Genomic DNA, 16330 nt, shown 5'->3' on the forward strand with positions numbered 1-16330 from the left:
AAAGAGCGGAATCCAACATGTGCGGTGGTAAAGGGGACCTGTAGTGACCTCCTAAATTTTGTGGAGGCTAAATACTCACAATCGTTCAGTCCCCCCCGACAGCATAGAGCATATCAGGAGCAGGGGCCATGGGATTTGAGATGGAGAGGCAGCAAGGTTCTGGGTATTTCACTCGGCCATCTGGTGATCGGAATGGACCTTGTTAGGAACTTGTTGCTGAGAATCTTACCCTCCATTTCATGTTGAATATGGTTCAAATTGGCACTGGTGGAATTACTCAAAAAGCTGAAAATGGGTCTTCTGGAGTAGATCCAGATCCCACAGCATATATAGAAAGTTGAACACTACTCTAGTCAATTAATCAAGCAACGGATTGCTGTTTCTTATTGAGTGCTTACTACGAGCAACACTAAGCACTTGGAAAAGTGCAATACAATAGAGATAGTGCATGATCCCTGCCTACAAGAAGCTTACCTGTACCTTTATAGACCTTCAAATTGTGCTGTCTGAAGCCCCACTATCATCAAACTGTCTTTAAATCCCCCAGAAGGCATGCTGGCTTTTTTATTACATATTCTGCTTTTCTTTTTGAGGATAGTGTATTGCCTAGTGAATATATCCCTAAACACATTTATAATCACAATTGATTTCAGCTTTACTAAGGTGTACACATCTTAAGTGTTTGAGAAGCCCTAAAAGTTCCATTATTTGGATTTGGGGGATTGCCGTGTTTATTTTGTATGACTGATAATAATAATAAATAATAATAATAATGGCATTTGTTAAGTGCTTACTGTGTGCCAAGCACTGTTCTAAGCGCTGTGGGGGGGCGGGTACAAGGTAAACAGGTTGTCCCACATGGGGCTCACAGTCTTAATCCCCATTATACAGATGAGGTAACTGAGGCATAGAGAAGTTAAGTGACTTGCCCAAAGTCACACAGCTGACAAGTAGTGGAGCCAGGATTAGAACCCATGACCTCTGACCTCCAAGCCCGTGCTCTTTCCACTGAGCCACACTGCTTCTCAATATGTAATAATGCTTTCACTGAAAGAACTAATATATAATGACAATGCTACATTAATTTTTCCGTTCCAAGCCTGTTGTTTCTAGACTGTGAGCCCATTGTTGGGTAGAGACCGTCTCTCTATGTTGCCAATTTGTACTTCCCAAGTGCTTAGTACAGTGCTCTTTACACAGTAAGTGCTCAATAAATAAGATTGAATGAATGAATGAAATGATTCCTGAAGGGTAATAATAAAGCAGAAGGAGAACTAGACTGGAATTCAGAACACCGGGGTCCAAGTCAGTTCATCTATTGACAGTCTGATCTGGTCCAAGTCATTTGATTTCATCTGTGCCTCAATTTTTCCATCTGAAATGAAACTAACTGCTTGATTTGGCCTGATTAAAGAACTATTCCAGGACATTAATATTAGTTTGGGTGAAAATATTTTGTATCTTTTGGAAAAAAGTTGCTAAATAATTACTAACGATTCATTTATTGAGCCCTATAAGATCATTCATTTTCCCTTTCGTTATATAACATATCAACCACCAGGACAATAACTGCTGAAACATCCCTTTGGGTTCCCAGATAACACATCATCTGAGATCAATCAATTAATCAATTTTTTGGGCTCTTGCCATATGCAGCACACTGTACTAAGTGCTTGGGAGATTAAAATACAACAATATAACAGACACATTCCCTGCCCACAATGAGATTACAGCCTAGAGATACTTTCCCCTGGTCTGCAAAAGGCAAATGAGCTCAGCATTATTATTAATTACAACACGTCACAGTTGAGAACTCAGTAGGGTTTGAACTACCCAAATGAGGTACATTTCCTGTTAGTTGGATTGTATTCGAAATGAAAAACAGTCTGGCTCCCCTCTTTTCTACATGCCTAGTCAAGAAAGAGTAAAGAAGGAGGAGAGAAGAGAGAAAGTGAGAGAGAAACATTTCAGTATTTCAGAATTCCAGTTGATTCATCAATATTCCAGTGGGTTGACAGTGTTTTATGTTGCCAACTTGTACTTCCCAAGTGCTTAGTACAGTGCTCTGCACACAGTAAGTGCTCAATAAATCCAACTGATTGATTGATTTTACTCAGAGCCCATTGCTAGTCCTTTTTTAAATAGTTAAGCACTTACTACGTATCAAGCGCTGTTCCAAGTGCTGGAGTAGCGACAAGTTTATCTGGTTGGACACAGTCCCTCTCCCACATGGAACTCAAAGCCTAAACTGAAAAGAGAAGGTTTAATCCCTCTTTTACTGATGCGGTAACTGAGACACAGAGAACTTAAGTGCCTTGCCCAAGGCCCTTCAGCAGGCACTTGGCAAAGCAGGGATTAGAACCAAGTTCATGACACCCAGACCTATGCTCTTTCCACTAGGCCACACTGCTTCTTATCTGCTTCTTCCCTTCCCCGGGCTCAGGTCTTCCCCTCCGTCCCTCACTCCACTGGGTCTCTGGCCTCTACTCACCTGGCCCCTATCACTGTGGATCACTCCCCCACTTTCCCGATCTCATTTATTCAGACCCACGGGGAGGGAGCAAGCCCAGGTATGCGACCCAACTTTATAAAGGAGGCTGGAGAGGACAGCGAGGACCAGGCATGAAAGGGAGACCCCAGTGGAAGAGACTCGCTGCTCAAGGAGAGGGAGTTGCACTTCTAGGAAGAGCAAGGTGCAAGGGCCAAAGTGACATATTAACCCCCTTGGGAAGAGGAGGCGGTTGCTGCAGGAGGACAGAATGAACAGCGAAAGTCAGAACATGAACTGCCATACAAAATCAGAAGAGGGCTGGGCCAGGTTGTACCAAAGAGTCCTACTTTTTCCCATTCCCCTCCCATAGTGAACATTATTTCTCATTTATATACCCACTGTTCCGGTCTCTTCTAACTCTAAATTGTTGTACTTTCCCAAGTAAAGTGCTCTGAACATGCTAGGCACTCGATAAATTCAATTGATTAATTGATTGCTCTGCCTTTTCCCTGGTTACTGACTCTTTGCATGGTCACCTGACTCTCCACATATTGTTCTCCCATGCTGACACTCTCTCTCACCCTAAATCCACCAGACCACAGCTCTCCCCATCTTCAAAACCTTATAAAATTCCACTTTCTCAGTAAGCTTCACCTGATTAATTCCCAACATGCCTATCACCACCTTTAGCTTATCATATTTCACTCTTATCATCAACATTTATGTGCCTGTGGGTATTTTTATTTTTTTAGCTGTATATTCAGCCTTTGATCCTGATGCATTTGTCTTCTTTTATGTTCTATATTGTTCTTCCTCCTATCCCCACTATTTTTAAATGATTTTGTGTGCCTCTCCAAGCCACAAGGGTGCAAGCTGAATTCTGAAATGCAGTGATAGTGTGTTTTGGGGTTTTATTTTTTTATGGTATTTGTTAAGCACTTACTAAGTGCCAGGCACTGTACTAAGCGCTGGGGTAGATACAAGTTAATGAGGTTGGACATAATCCCTGCCTCACATTAGGTGTCACAGTCTGAACCTCCATTTTACAAGTGAGGTAACTGAGGCACAAAGAAGTTAAGTGACATACCCAAGGTCACACAGCAGACAAGCTGCAAAACTGGGATTAGAACCCGGGTCCTTTTGACTCCGAGGCCCATGCCACATCTCTACTTACTTTTGTCTTACTTTTGTTGTTCTCTCCCATGCATTTAGCAACGTTCTTTGCACTCCAGTAGACATTCAATAAGTGCTGCTAATGAGGAGCCTAGCCATGAGGTATAAAATAAGTTACCACACATGTGCAAAGTCCCAAAGGAAGTTTTCAAATTTCAAGTCTGTTTTTTTCAGTTTGGATTCAGAATTTTAAATGTAAAACATTTTTGTGCTCACTCATTATGTAATGAAACTAAGTGGACTAGTTCAAATTGAAAATAATTCAAGTTTGAGAGCTTTATAGTATCATGTGAGATAACCACTCAAATATGTAGCCTGGAAACTATGGTACAAATTCATTTGTGCTTTATATACCATAGATTATAGGTCTTGATGGTGTTCCCTGTACTTCTCTTATATAAGACATGCAACAAATATCATGTCTGCTAGGCTTGCTGTGGTCTGAAGTCACATTAAGATTCTGAATACTAGACACCCTCAGTAACTTGGTTTCTGGCAATCTCTAACCAAATTTGACTACCCTCAGAAGTTTATCAAGATCCTAGCATTACTCCATAATATTATGGCTAACCACATCAGAATTGGAGTGGCTGCCTGTGATTCTTTCTCCATCACCGACGGAATAAAACAGGGTTGCATACTAGATCCAGGCACGTCCTACCAATTCTATGCATCCATGAAACACAAAGAACATTAAAGCTGGTGACGACATGTGATTGATCCATTTATCGTCAACAGCATTTATTGAACACCTACCTGGGTTTAGGGCAATCGACTGGACTCTTGGGAACTTACAAGAGAAGTAAAGGGCATTCCACCTGCCTTCAAAGGGCTACAATCTAATGAGAGAAACAAGCAGACATGAATTGCAAACATTCAATAGGCAAGAGCATCAACAGGAATGATACAAACAAAAAATAGGAAATTCAGTAGATAATTCTCTCCAGATTACCCTTTCCTTTTTCAATGGTATTTATTGAGGGCTAATGATGTGCTGAGCACTTGGGAGAGTACAGCAGGCACATTCCTTGCCCACAACATGTTTATGGTCTCGAGGGGAGACAGACTATCTTCACTCCTCCCAAGCTCACCTTCTTATGGGGTCTTATACTCAACTCTTACACTTCAAATTCCTGTCTCAACCTCTTCCTTCTGTCTTGGGCTTCCCCACTTCAAATCTGACAGAGCACAGATCATCCCATCATTATCCTGAAAATCTACCTTCTCCAGGAAGCTTTTCCTGGTTAATTTACACCAAGTCATCTCAGTTCAACAGCCATCCTTTTGTATACTTTACCTCCATTTGTTCATTTGTCCAACTTTGGCTATACCAGAGTTGTATCTTGATTCTTCCCACTTCCATCGTATGGAAACAATTTCCGTCTGCAAAAACCTTGAGGTCAGGAATTGTGTCTTTTCCCACTTCTACATTCTCACTGCACCCAATTTGCTCCCAATAAATATTATTTGTAACATTGCCTGGTGTAAAAAGAATGGGCCTGAGATTCAGGCTACCTGTGTTCTAATCCTGGCTCTGCCACTGCTTGCTGTGTTCTTGGAAAAGTCACTCACTTCTCTGTGCTTCACTTACCTGATCTATAAAACCTATTCTTCATGTCTTAGACTGTGGGAAAGGGACTATTTCCAACCTGAGTACCTCATATCTACTCCAGTGCTCATTTCAGTACTTGATATATCAATCAACCATTTCATCAATTGTATTTAATGAGGGCTTACTGTGTGCAGACCCCTGTATTCTAAGTATTTGAGAGAGTATAATATAATAGATAGACATGATTCCTGCCCACTAGGAACTTTGAGACTAGATAGGGAGACAGACTTTAAAATAAATTACAGATGGGTATGTACATAAGTGCCAGTGCTCAGCAAATACCATTATCATTGTTGTTACAGTTATTATCATAATCATTATTGTACTGCTTTGAAGATGAGAAAGAACATGAAATGGTTTGGTGGTTTGGAGTAGGGAGGGCATTCAGTCAAGGTAAAAGCTTTAGCAATGGTTGAGATTGAAGAATCTGAGTACTATTTGATGTGTGGTTTGGGAGTAGTAGGAGAAGAGAATCGATAGTAAAGAGAGACACATGGTGGAAAGAGAAAGAGTTTGTGTTGAATGATGGGAAAAGATGGACTTACAGCAATTTATTTATTCTCAGTGGTATGCATTTTTGAGAAGGTGGTTTAAACACCCAGATGTATATTAGACTAAAAAGGGAAGAGGTTTGATGGAGATGGATGGTTGTATTAATCCAATGAGGGCTTGAACCAGAATGGAGGCCACTGTACACAACAGCATAGAGAAAATTTTACTCCGAGAGTAATGTAAGCTTGGCATTTCATCCAAACTGATGTATGCAGGTAGAGGCCAGATAAACCCTACCGTCAATCCCAACCACCGTTTTACTCATCCAGACCACCTGATTTACCTTTTTTTTATGGTGTTCGTTAAACGCTTACGATGTTCCAGGCATTGTACTAAGTAAGCACTGGGGTAGGTACAAGCTAGTCAGGTTGAACACAGTCTATGTCTCACTTGGTTCTCAGTCTTATCCTCATTTTATCAATCTATCAGTGGTATTTATTTAAGCACTTATTGTGTGTAGAGAAACTTACTAAGTGCTTGGGAGAGTATGATACATCAGACCTGGTAGACACATTCCCTGCCCACAGGGAGTTTACAGTCTAGAGACAAGATATAGGTGAGATAACTGAGGCACAGAGAAGTGACTTGTCCAAGGTCAAAAAGCATACAACTGGCAGAATCGGGATTAAAACCCATATCCTTTAACTCCCAGACCTCTGCTCTTTCCACTAGGCCACATTTCTGCCTCCATGCTGCTCCCTGATACCTGCCCTATCCTTTCTGGTACACTTTTAGACTTTACTCCCCCTCCCCAACTCCTGCAGCCTTTTAAAACTTTCTTTCCCTGTTTCCAGTGGTCACTTGCACCTCTCAGAAGCATTCCCTCATGCCCAAAATGCACCTCTCTCATCCTTAATCCCTGCCTTTCCCAGATTCTCTTCCTTTCTCTCACCCCCGCCAGGCCAAACTCTCCCTCTGGGGCCTTTTTTAATCTTACTTTACTACTGTTGGTCCCTACTCCTGCTTGCAGCCTCTACTCCCACAACCTCCAAAGGAGCCATACCGGAGTCAGAGAGGAAGCCTGTCGGGGAACAGTTGGGAGTGGGGAGGCTGGAACGGGACTTCTCTGCACCGGGGAATACTCTAGAACATCAAAACATCAGGAAGCAGAAAAGAAAATAGCACCAAGTACCAAGGGTGGCAAATGTGATAGAACTGCAGTTCTTTCCATGCACACAGTGTGGAAGAAATTGATGATTGCACAACAATTAAGGCCAGCACTCACACCAAATGATAAAATCTCACTTTTGAATTTTTAAATGATAGATGTGATATAGCTGTAGACTGTGAGGTTCCTTATGGGCAGGGATTACATCTATCAACAGAATAGTTTTGTACTCTCCCAAGTGTTTAATACAGTCCTCTGCACACACAGTAAATGTTCAATAAATACCATTGTTGAATTGAATGGATATTAAAAAAGATGATGAGCCAGATTCTAAAATGAATCGATGGCAACCATTTAACACTATTTCCAAACCATGTGATTTGTGATTTAGGTATACTAAGTATCTACTCAAATGATTCTACTAAGCAGCGGGTACCATAGATTCCATATTCCAGCTGATTCTTTTTTATGTGGACTTATACTTTTCTTTAGCAAAATGTGGGGAAAATGTCCTTTCCCTAGTTCTTAACCTTCCTCCTTCATGGAATTGGACTGCACCATTCTTATAGTATAAATGAATCAGCAAAGAGATAGTCTGTTTCTATGTTAGGAAGTGTTAGCTCAGCTATAGTCATGTGACCTGTGACCTATGGTGGTCTCTTGATCTCATCATCAGTATCATCATCATCAATATTAACAATGGTATTTATTGAACACTTACTGCATGCCGAGCTCTGTATTTAGCACCTGGGAGAGTGCAATACAACAGAGTTGGTAGACACACAAGGAATTTACAGTCTTGACTATCCCTTCTGAGATTATTCACAGGAAGCATTCAGAAACTATCTTTAAATAGGAATTGTGGCTAATTTAAACAAATACATTCTGTCACAAATGGCCATATTCACAATATGGTGCAATTAAATCTGAGTGCTATTTTCTGTAGGGATTTGAAATTCATCTGGATAAAATCAGTGAGTTAACAAATGAAGGTTCTCTTTATTATTGAATTATAGGCATTACAGAGATATAGGAAAACAAGCAAATCAATTGTTGTAGTACAGTTAGTAAGCATAATAAGCTTTACTGCAACAGCAAAGAACGGGATTGATTTAGTCTTTTGCCACTTTGGAACTTTTTGTACAACACCTATCTGCTGGAAAACTTTTTTAAAGTTACACAATTATTATCCTAAAAGTTGTAGACTTTTCTCTAAAGCTAAACATCGAAACAATTGAAAGACTATTTTACTGTTTTATTGGGTAGGGGAGATATAATAAGGTAATAGACATTATGAAAGTCTGAAGAAAATGTTAGATAAATGAAGTCTAACACTCTTTAAAAGATATTTGTTGTCCATCAATATATGTCAGTTCAGGAAAATGGCCATTAAAAATACGAGGAAGCTCAGATTTCTGTTTATATGGAGAGCTTTTCCTAAATCCTGCATGCATTCATATTAAAGATATATGCTACTATAGATAGAAATATATCAAGGAAAACCAAAATTAATGTTAAAATATACAAAGAGCATACCATTTCTAATTTCATGTGCTCTCATAATATTTCAAGGTTTTGTTAACATTAACAGAAGCCCAAGATTAAAAAACAATCTTATTCAACCCAGGATAATCAATTACTTGAATTTCATTTCATTCCATGTATTTACTGAATAGGGTACTTTTTAGATATTGCCTTAATGTAGGGAAAGAAGAATGATTATGTCATTAAAAACTCAAGTTATAGTATATCATCCTTCATATGAAACATTCCCGAACATTAATCAAGACTGATTTATTAAGTCATTTTCATATCAAAGTAGTATTCTTAATTTTTTAATATATTCATTAAATTAAAACCTGTCTGAAGCATCATGCTCATTAAATAAGTGTATATCAGTTTTTTTAATCTCAGTAGTCATTTAATGTGAACTTCTCTTGTGGTTGTTTCAAGTAAAGATTACTTAAGGTCTTAAAATGTTATTAATTTTTGATATAAATTAAACGTTTGAAATTCATTTTTCACATTTTGAAACAATTCCCCTTTGAACCCTACCATTAGGAGTGGTGGGAATCCTAGTGGTTTTAATAGGGACTATCATTTCGGGGATGTTTAACGTTTTGAAGGACAAAATATATTGCCCGAGCGGATTTATTATCTTGGGTGACAATGAACTCAATTGAGGTTTGAAAATAAAATTAGTCACTAACAAGGTGATGCTTGGTTTTTATTTGGTCATAAAACAGTGCCACAACGTGATCACTGAGGTAAGGGGATTCTCTAAGTCTTTTCCGTGAACCTTTTTGCCTAATTAGTTGTTCTAACACGAGCAGTTCATCTCTGTCGGGAGCCCGAACCTACAGATGTTTAGATGAGAGGTTGATTGGTACTTGTGCATCTGTTTGAGTATGTTAGTTCACTCCAGATAATAAATCCCATTAGTTCTCCCAAAGCGGAGACGGTCAGTCAATCTCTGACACTAACAAGCAAAACTAGGTAAGGCTTGCCTGCCAGTGTTTAAAAAGTAAGTCATGTCAAAGCTGTTCATCCATCCGTCTTCTGTCCTGCTCGCCCAATACTCTGAAGCAATTTGTGATAACATGGATTAATTTGGATTGCCAGCCCGGGAAACAGAAAGAATCCTGTCTTCACCGGTGGCTCCATGGGCCAATATCAATATTTGTGTGGAAAGCTTAAAATATGTTGTTTTTCCAAGAGTTAGAGTTGAAAAGGAAAAAGCGCCGTGGATGAAATATTAGCAGCAAATCGGTTAACCGCTAAGTCTGTTTTGTATTCACCTAGGCACTTTTAGGCTGATGCTAAAAAACGTTTTGTCCGCTGAGGCTGGATTGTTCAGGCAAGCTTTCAACCGGTCTGCGAGGAGAGGGGGAAAGGGACCCGAGAGTCAGCATCGCGGTGCATTTGAAAGGCTGCGATTTCTCCCCCTGCTAGGGACCGGGATAACTCAGTGGGAGAACATTTCCAAAAAGACCGTCTTGCTCCCTACAGAGGGAAGCGCCTTGCAAAATCTGCGAGCCACCCAAACGTCCAGCTGTCCAGCCGCTTGACCTGGGCTCTGAGTTTGGGGGCAACCCCGGCTGCCAAGCTTTGGAAAATCCGGGGTGTCCCTCTTAGGGACCTTAGGCCTCCTGTCCTGAGCCCCTCCGAGAAGCCCCGAAAGAGAAATGCTGCAGTTGGTCCTGGCCCTGGAACCCCTGTCCTCAGGAAGGCTGCGAGCTCTTGCAAAATTCTCCTGGCCGGGATGCCCAGGGATGGAAGGAGAAGAGGGCAGTTGCGGTGCAGAGAGTCCCTCTTCATTGCTGTATGGTATTTTCCAAGCGCTTAGTAGAGTGCTATGCACACAGTGAGCGCTCAAGAAATACGACTGACTGACGACGGACAGAGCTGGGCGTGGGCCTTTTCAGCCTGGCCTTCCTTACAGCGATGCCTGGAGGAGTTTGGATTTGTTTTGAAAAGCAATTTGCCTAAGGAGGCTTCGCTAGTCAAAACTCCACGTCGAAAACACGAAAAGATGCACATAAGAAATTAATTCTGTTGGGGGAAAACGAGCAGCAAATTTGTCATCTTTCTCTTACGATTCCTGGGGTTATTTATTCATGTTTGGTGGGGGTTTTTTTAATGTTGAATTATCCCTTTGATGTGAAAAACGGATTTGTGTTTTTCTTCTCATTTATCTGTTAAATTTATTAGACAGTGTGGCAAGGAGGTCAAGCTGGATTTCCAACAATCTTCAGCTGCTTGAAAACATGCAGCCTCTGTTTCCAGTCTGTAGACTAGGATGGAGGGTGAAAGGGGGTCGCTGAGCCGCCACGGGCTGCGCCCCTGATGAGCGGAGGGGTCCGGGTAGGGTCCCGTGGGGAAGAGATCCTAACTCATTCCCTGCCCTTCGAGCAGTTTTGGATTTGCTTCCCCGGCAAAATAAAAGAATGCTCACCTTTAGTGAAATCAATCAACCAATCAATAAAAGTTTGCAGCCTAACTTCTGTACCCTGGAGCAGACTGGGTGGACTCCAGACAGATTTTCTTTCAAGTTAATGCCCTGCCATACGTTCACTATAAAATAGAATAAAAGCTCACGAACATCTCCTCGAAACTTTCCTAGTGGGTGGGAATTGTAGGATCTATCGTCCCGAACGAAACTTGTGTTTGTACTCTGCGTCGTAGCGTAAGAAAGGGAATAGAAAATCAAAGCTCATCAATTGCTGTCCTAGAAAGTGCTCTGCTGTTTTCATTAAGAAAAAAAAGCATATGAAAAACTCAACTGATTAATAATTACAACTGAAAAATCCAGGCTCCTATGACTTAGTTCATTCAAGTGTTCTACAGAAAAATCTGCCTTCAGTACCCTTCAGCTTTCTAAGGATGGTTATAGACATAGTTTATTATCCATGCCTCTTCAAATCATGTATATAAATAGTAAACTGTCGCAGTAAATCATGTTACACTAATAAAATCAAAAATATGTTAGGTAATAAAGGGACTTCTCACATATAAAGAATACATGCATTGAAAGAGCATCCAGAATCTCCTCTTTAAAGTGGACATGGCATAGAGCAGCTGAGAATAGATTTAAAAAAAATTCCAAATTTTGAAAAGGAGGGCAACCCGATTAAAAGAATAGTACTGTAGAAGTGCTGCAAGCTGAAAATTCAAAGCGAAGGCAGCTATTTGAAAATTAAAAAAAAGTAAGGTGATGGGCTCAGTGAATTTCAGAAACGCTAAAATGTGTTTGAAGAATGTTATTGATACTATACCAAATCATTGAGTCCACTTGATTTGAAAGCGGGGGGAACCAGTGGGCTTGAAAGGACTAAGCCAACCTTAAAGACTGACCCCTAAGTAGAAGAGCGTTCAGAAAACTGTCAAACTCATCTTATTAGACGTTGCTGGGGAGGCGGGGAGGGAGTAGATATTTTCAGTTCAGTGTCCTAAACAGATGATGGAGGCAACGGTTCTTTACATTTGAAAGAAAAACAGGGTACTAGTAATGAAAAACATTTTCCCGACAGGAAAGTTCGTTGGGGGTTTTATGCCTTACAATTGAATACAGCATCCTCTGGAGCTGGTATAGTACGGTATAATACCGTTATTTTTCTTTTTAAAAGACGTGGGTTAGGCATTTGGACGAAGGCAGCCGAACTACAAATTCTGAATAATTTGGCTACCTGCCATTAGAGATGACAGTCGATTACTTTGGTATTTTTTCATGAAAAGGTTTCCTTCTTCACTGAGCCCTTCTCAGGTTTTACTGATTTCAGCAGTCGATAATTTTCAGCGTTTTTCTTAGCTCCACTCTGCCTCAAAAATCAGGCTGTACAATTAAAATTGCTAAAACCATAGATCTTGAAATCCCACCTTATAATTCTATTACTACCTTCTAATCGTGGGGTTTTTTGTTGTTGCTGTTGTTCCACAACTTGAGAGAAAAGGAACCAGGAGGGAAGCCCACAAGCTGCTTCCACTGCTTGATCCAAGTAAATAGAAAATGTTTTTCTTTTCCATAAATATGTTATGTTTGCATCGGGGATAACACCAATAAATGTAGCTTTTGGTTGGTAAGAAATTATTATGTAAATAAATTACCGTAGGACAATGACTCGCCTTATAAAATTCTGAGCTTAATACCGTGAGGACAATGGTTGAAGTTTGAATCTTCGTTTTCTTTTTTTTTTTTTCTTCTCGTCACCGCTGCGGTGACTCTTTCTTCTTCCTTAGCATAGCTGTCTAAGGTTCTTGAATCCGATTTTTTAAAATGTCCCAAGAGAGGTATTTTTGAATGGGGGAGGGGAGGGGGAGAAGCTAAGAAGAAGAAAAAAAGGATATTGGAGCAACCCAGATACCCTAAAACGTGGATCCTAAAACGGCTTTCTAGTCACCCTGACTTATTTCAGTTTCGCCAGGGAACCTTTGGTGTTGTGACTGCAGGCTTTGCCCCCGGTTTACGCCTGGAGCGGGGCTTCATCCTTTTAAATGTGTCCAGTTTGTAGTTTGTGTCCAGACAGAATCAGGCCCCTCCATTGGACTACGAGACTCCCTTTCCAACAATAGAAACGTTAACATGACCTTTTCACCCTCCAAAAGCCGAGGGATCGAAACAGACTGGGAACCGGCCATGATCCCTTTGAAAATCCCATTCCATTTCGAGGAAAGAGAAGTGTCAGCATTTAGAGATTCATCTCTGGGAGAATTTACAAAACAGAGTCCCTTTTCCTTCGGGAACTCCCTTCTTCACCCTCCCCACCCTCACGCCTCTATTTTTGGATCGAGGATATAAGTCTAAGAATCGAAGAAGACAAAGCAGAAATTGGATGGATGGGGGGACCTTCTTTGAAATGCACTGGCCGACGAGGGTCTATCCTTGTCGGAAAGGAGCTGCCCAAGGGCGGAGGTGGAATGGGTAGAACAGTCTCAGAGCAGTGAAAGAGGGTGTTGTGTGGGATGGAGAGATGAGCCTGGTGGCCAGAGGTGCCAGAGAGGTTTTCGCCCTTGCAAAAAACAGTAACTTTCCATGCAGAGGGCTCTCCGTGCTCTCCTGCTTGTTTCATACTTTCAAACGAGGCTGTATGCTCGCTTCGCTCATTTCAGTAAATTAGCGAAGTCGTCTTTAACAGTACACTCAACAACAAACAGTACAGACAGGGTTTTTAGACTTAAACTGAGCAGACGTCAAGGGTAGTTTTATGGTCCGTTTCCTGGGGCCTTTTCCTTAAAGAAGAAGGGAAAATCCAGGCAAGGGTTTTCCAGCTAATTCCCAGAGAGGGAACTTCCATCTTCCTTCCCTTTCTTAAGTCGTTGTGCGTGCTTGCTCTTATCAATTATATTAATAATTGCTCTATTTTAATGCTCCAACGGCCCCAACTGTGTCGTTAAGACGAACGGTATTTGAAACTCTCGAAACCCATTTAATGCAGCTCTTGGCAATGAGAGCCCCCACCTCCTTGCCAGCAACTGCAGATTTAAGCATTTGTTATGGGATTTTGCCATTAACTGTTCTCTCCGTTAAGGGCATATGTGGTTACATGTCCCTAAAGACACAGAATCTCGCCTAATAGATTGCGTTCTCTAGGAGGTTGTCGAGATCCTAACTTTAGTAGTTGCTGGTTTCCCTCCACCGCCCCCCCACCCCCAACCCCGAAAGTGGGCTTGGTGTATGTGGTGCAAGTTGGGTTTACAAGGCAGCTGTTTGTCCCAGCTCCCCTCCAGTTTACTGTCTCCCCTTTAAGCCGGACCTTTATTGGGCTAAAAGTGCACTGCGGGCTCTCACAACCTTGCATCGTATGTCTTTGATTTAAGACACCAAACTTTTTTTTTTTCAAGGAATTTAGTGCTCTTAAGACACATATTTATAAATAAGCCGACAGAGCTCCATGACATAAATACGCTTATGGCATGGGATTGTTTGTATATTTCCTCAAGTCAGCAATAGGCGTTGAACTTGCTGCTGTGGATTTTTTTTTTTTTTTAGTGTAGAATACAATGGTCCTTTTTTTTCCCTCATTCTTGACATCAAGATAAAAAAATATGAAACCCATCGGCCTATAAGGTATAGAAGGGACAAAGGGGAAAGCAGAGGAGTACTCCTGGGAATGAGGAGACAGCTAGAGGGCAAAGGAGCCTCGAACAAGGTGACTCTTTTAGCAGCGGGAGCCTCGCAAAGCAAGCTGTCCCCTCAAGATGGGGAAAAATAGCCTAGCCCGCCCAGGAGCTCCTCCAAAAGGCCTTTCCCAACTGAACTTGGACACCCAGCTGGAAAGGGAACACTGGCAATCTGTACAGGGAACGTAAATAACCAAACACAAATCAACATAAGTAGAGGTGTGTACTCCTAGAGGTGGCAGACTGTGGGGAAAATGTCCTTTCCCTAGTTCTTAACCATCCTCCTTCAGTGTGTGAGTTGCCTCTCTGTAGAGATAACCCCTGTTTAGGCGCCTCTGATGCCCAATCTGAGATTCACCAACGCCTGGTCCAAGGAGCCGGGGCTGGTGATTTTGGGATGAATCCAAATAGGGGAATTTTCCTTGGGACGTTGAAGAGGAAAGAAAAAAAAAAGGGCAGGGTGCGCTCGCACGGGATTGAATCTCCGTGGATCAAACAGTGACAGCGTTCCCCGTCGGGGCAACTGATGCTGGAGCGCATCTGGCCGGGGATTTGGGGGGAACGGGAAGGACAGGCTTCGCTCCCTCTGGAGACACACGTTCTCCAAGCCCCGATGGAGGTGAGAAGCCTCCTGAACGACCCCCCGGAGGCGCGGGAGGGGCGAAGGAAGGACCACCGGGGCGGGTGCGAAGAGGAGGTGGAGAGGGGACAGGAAGGGGATTGGGCGCAATATTTTCTTTGGAAAGGGACTTTCTCCCGAGGTGCTGCTCGGGGGAGGACGGAATGCATCCCCAAATTCCCAGCGTGGGGAGGACACGGCTCAGCCTCCTTCGCCTCCGGGCCCTGCGCCTAGCTCTTAACGGAAGGAGGAGGCGGGGGGATGCACGACCCCCGGCCTGCTTCCCTTGACACTGGAAGTCTGATAACTCGTCCCCTGGGAGAGACGGATGGGAAGCGGGGAGACAGGGTCCCGGAAAGTGCGGCTCCTAGGAAACCGGTCTCCAGCCATCTGGGTGTCCCGACAGTCCCAGGACCGGCTCCCTCCTTAGCCAAGCAGGATGCAGGCGGGGTGCGGCCTGTCGGGGAGTGACTCTCTCATGGGGACAGACAGGTTAGACACAGCCCGCATCTGAGGGGTTTTCCCCTCCAGGGCTGTGGGGAGATGTAGGGCAGGAGAAGCCGCGCCATCCTGGCCTCACCCAAACCTGCCACAGCTGCGCCCACGCGGGTCCAGCCTCATTCAAACCCGCCACGGCTGTGCCCAAGAGCCTCCAGCCTCACCCAACCCTGCCACGGCTGTGCCCAAGAACCTCCAGCCTCACCCAAACCTGCCACAGTTTCGCCCACGCGGGTCCAGCTTCACCAAACCTGCCATGGCTGCGCCCAAGAGCCTTCAGCCTCACCCAAACTTGCCATGGCTGTGCCCAAGGGCCTCCAGCCTCACCAAACCCTGCCACGGCTGTGTCCAAGAACCTCCAGTCTCACCCAAACCTGCCACAGTTGCGCCCACGCGGGTCCAGCTTCACCCACTCCTGCCATGGCTGCTCCCAAGAGCCTTCAGCCTCACCCAAACCTGCCGTGGCTGTGCCCAAAAGCCTCCAACCTCACCCAACCCTGCCACGGCTGTGCCCAAGAACCTCCAGCCTCACCCAAACCTGCCACAGTTGCGCCCACGCGGGTCCAGCTTCACCCAAACCTGCCATGGCTGCGCCCAAGAGCCTCCAGCCTCACCCAAACCTGCCATGGCTGTGCCCCAGGGCCTCCAGCCTCACCCAAC

This window comes from Tachyglossus aculeatus, chromosome 14, assembly GCF_015852505.1.
Source record: "Tachyglossus aculeatus isolate mTacAcu1 chromosome 14, mTacAcu1.pri, whole genome shotgun sequence".
Lineage (NCBI taxonomy): Eukaryota > Metazoa > Chordata > Mammalia > Monotremata > Tachyglossidae > Tachyglossus > Tachyglossus aculeatus.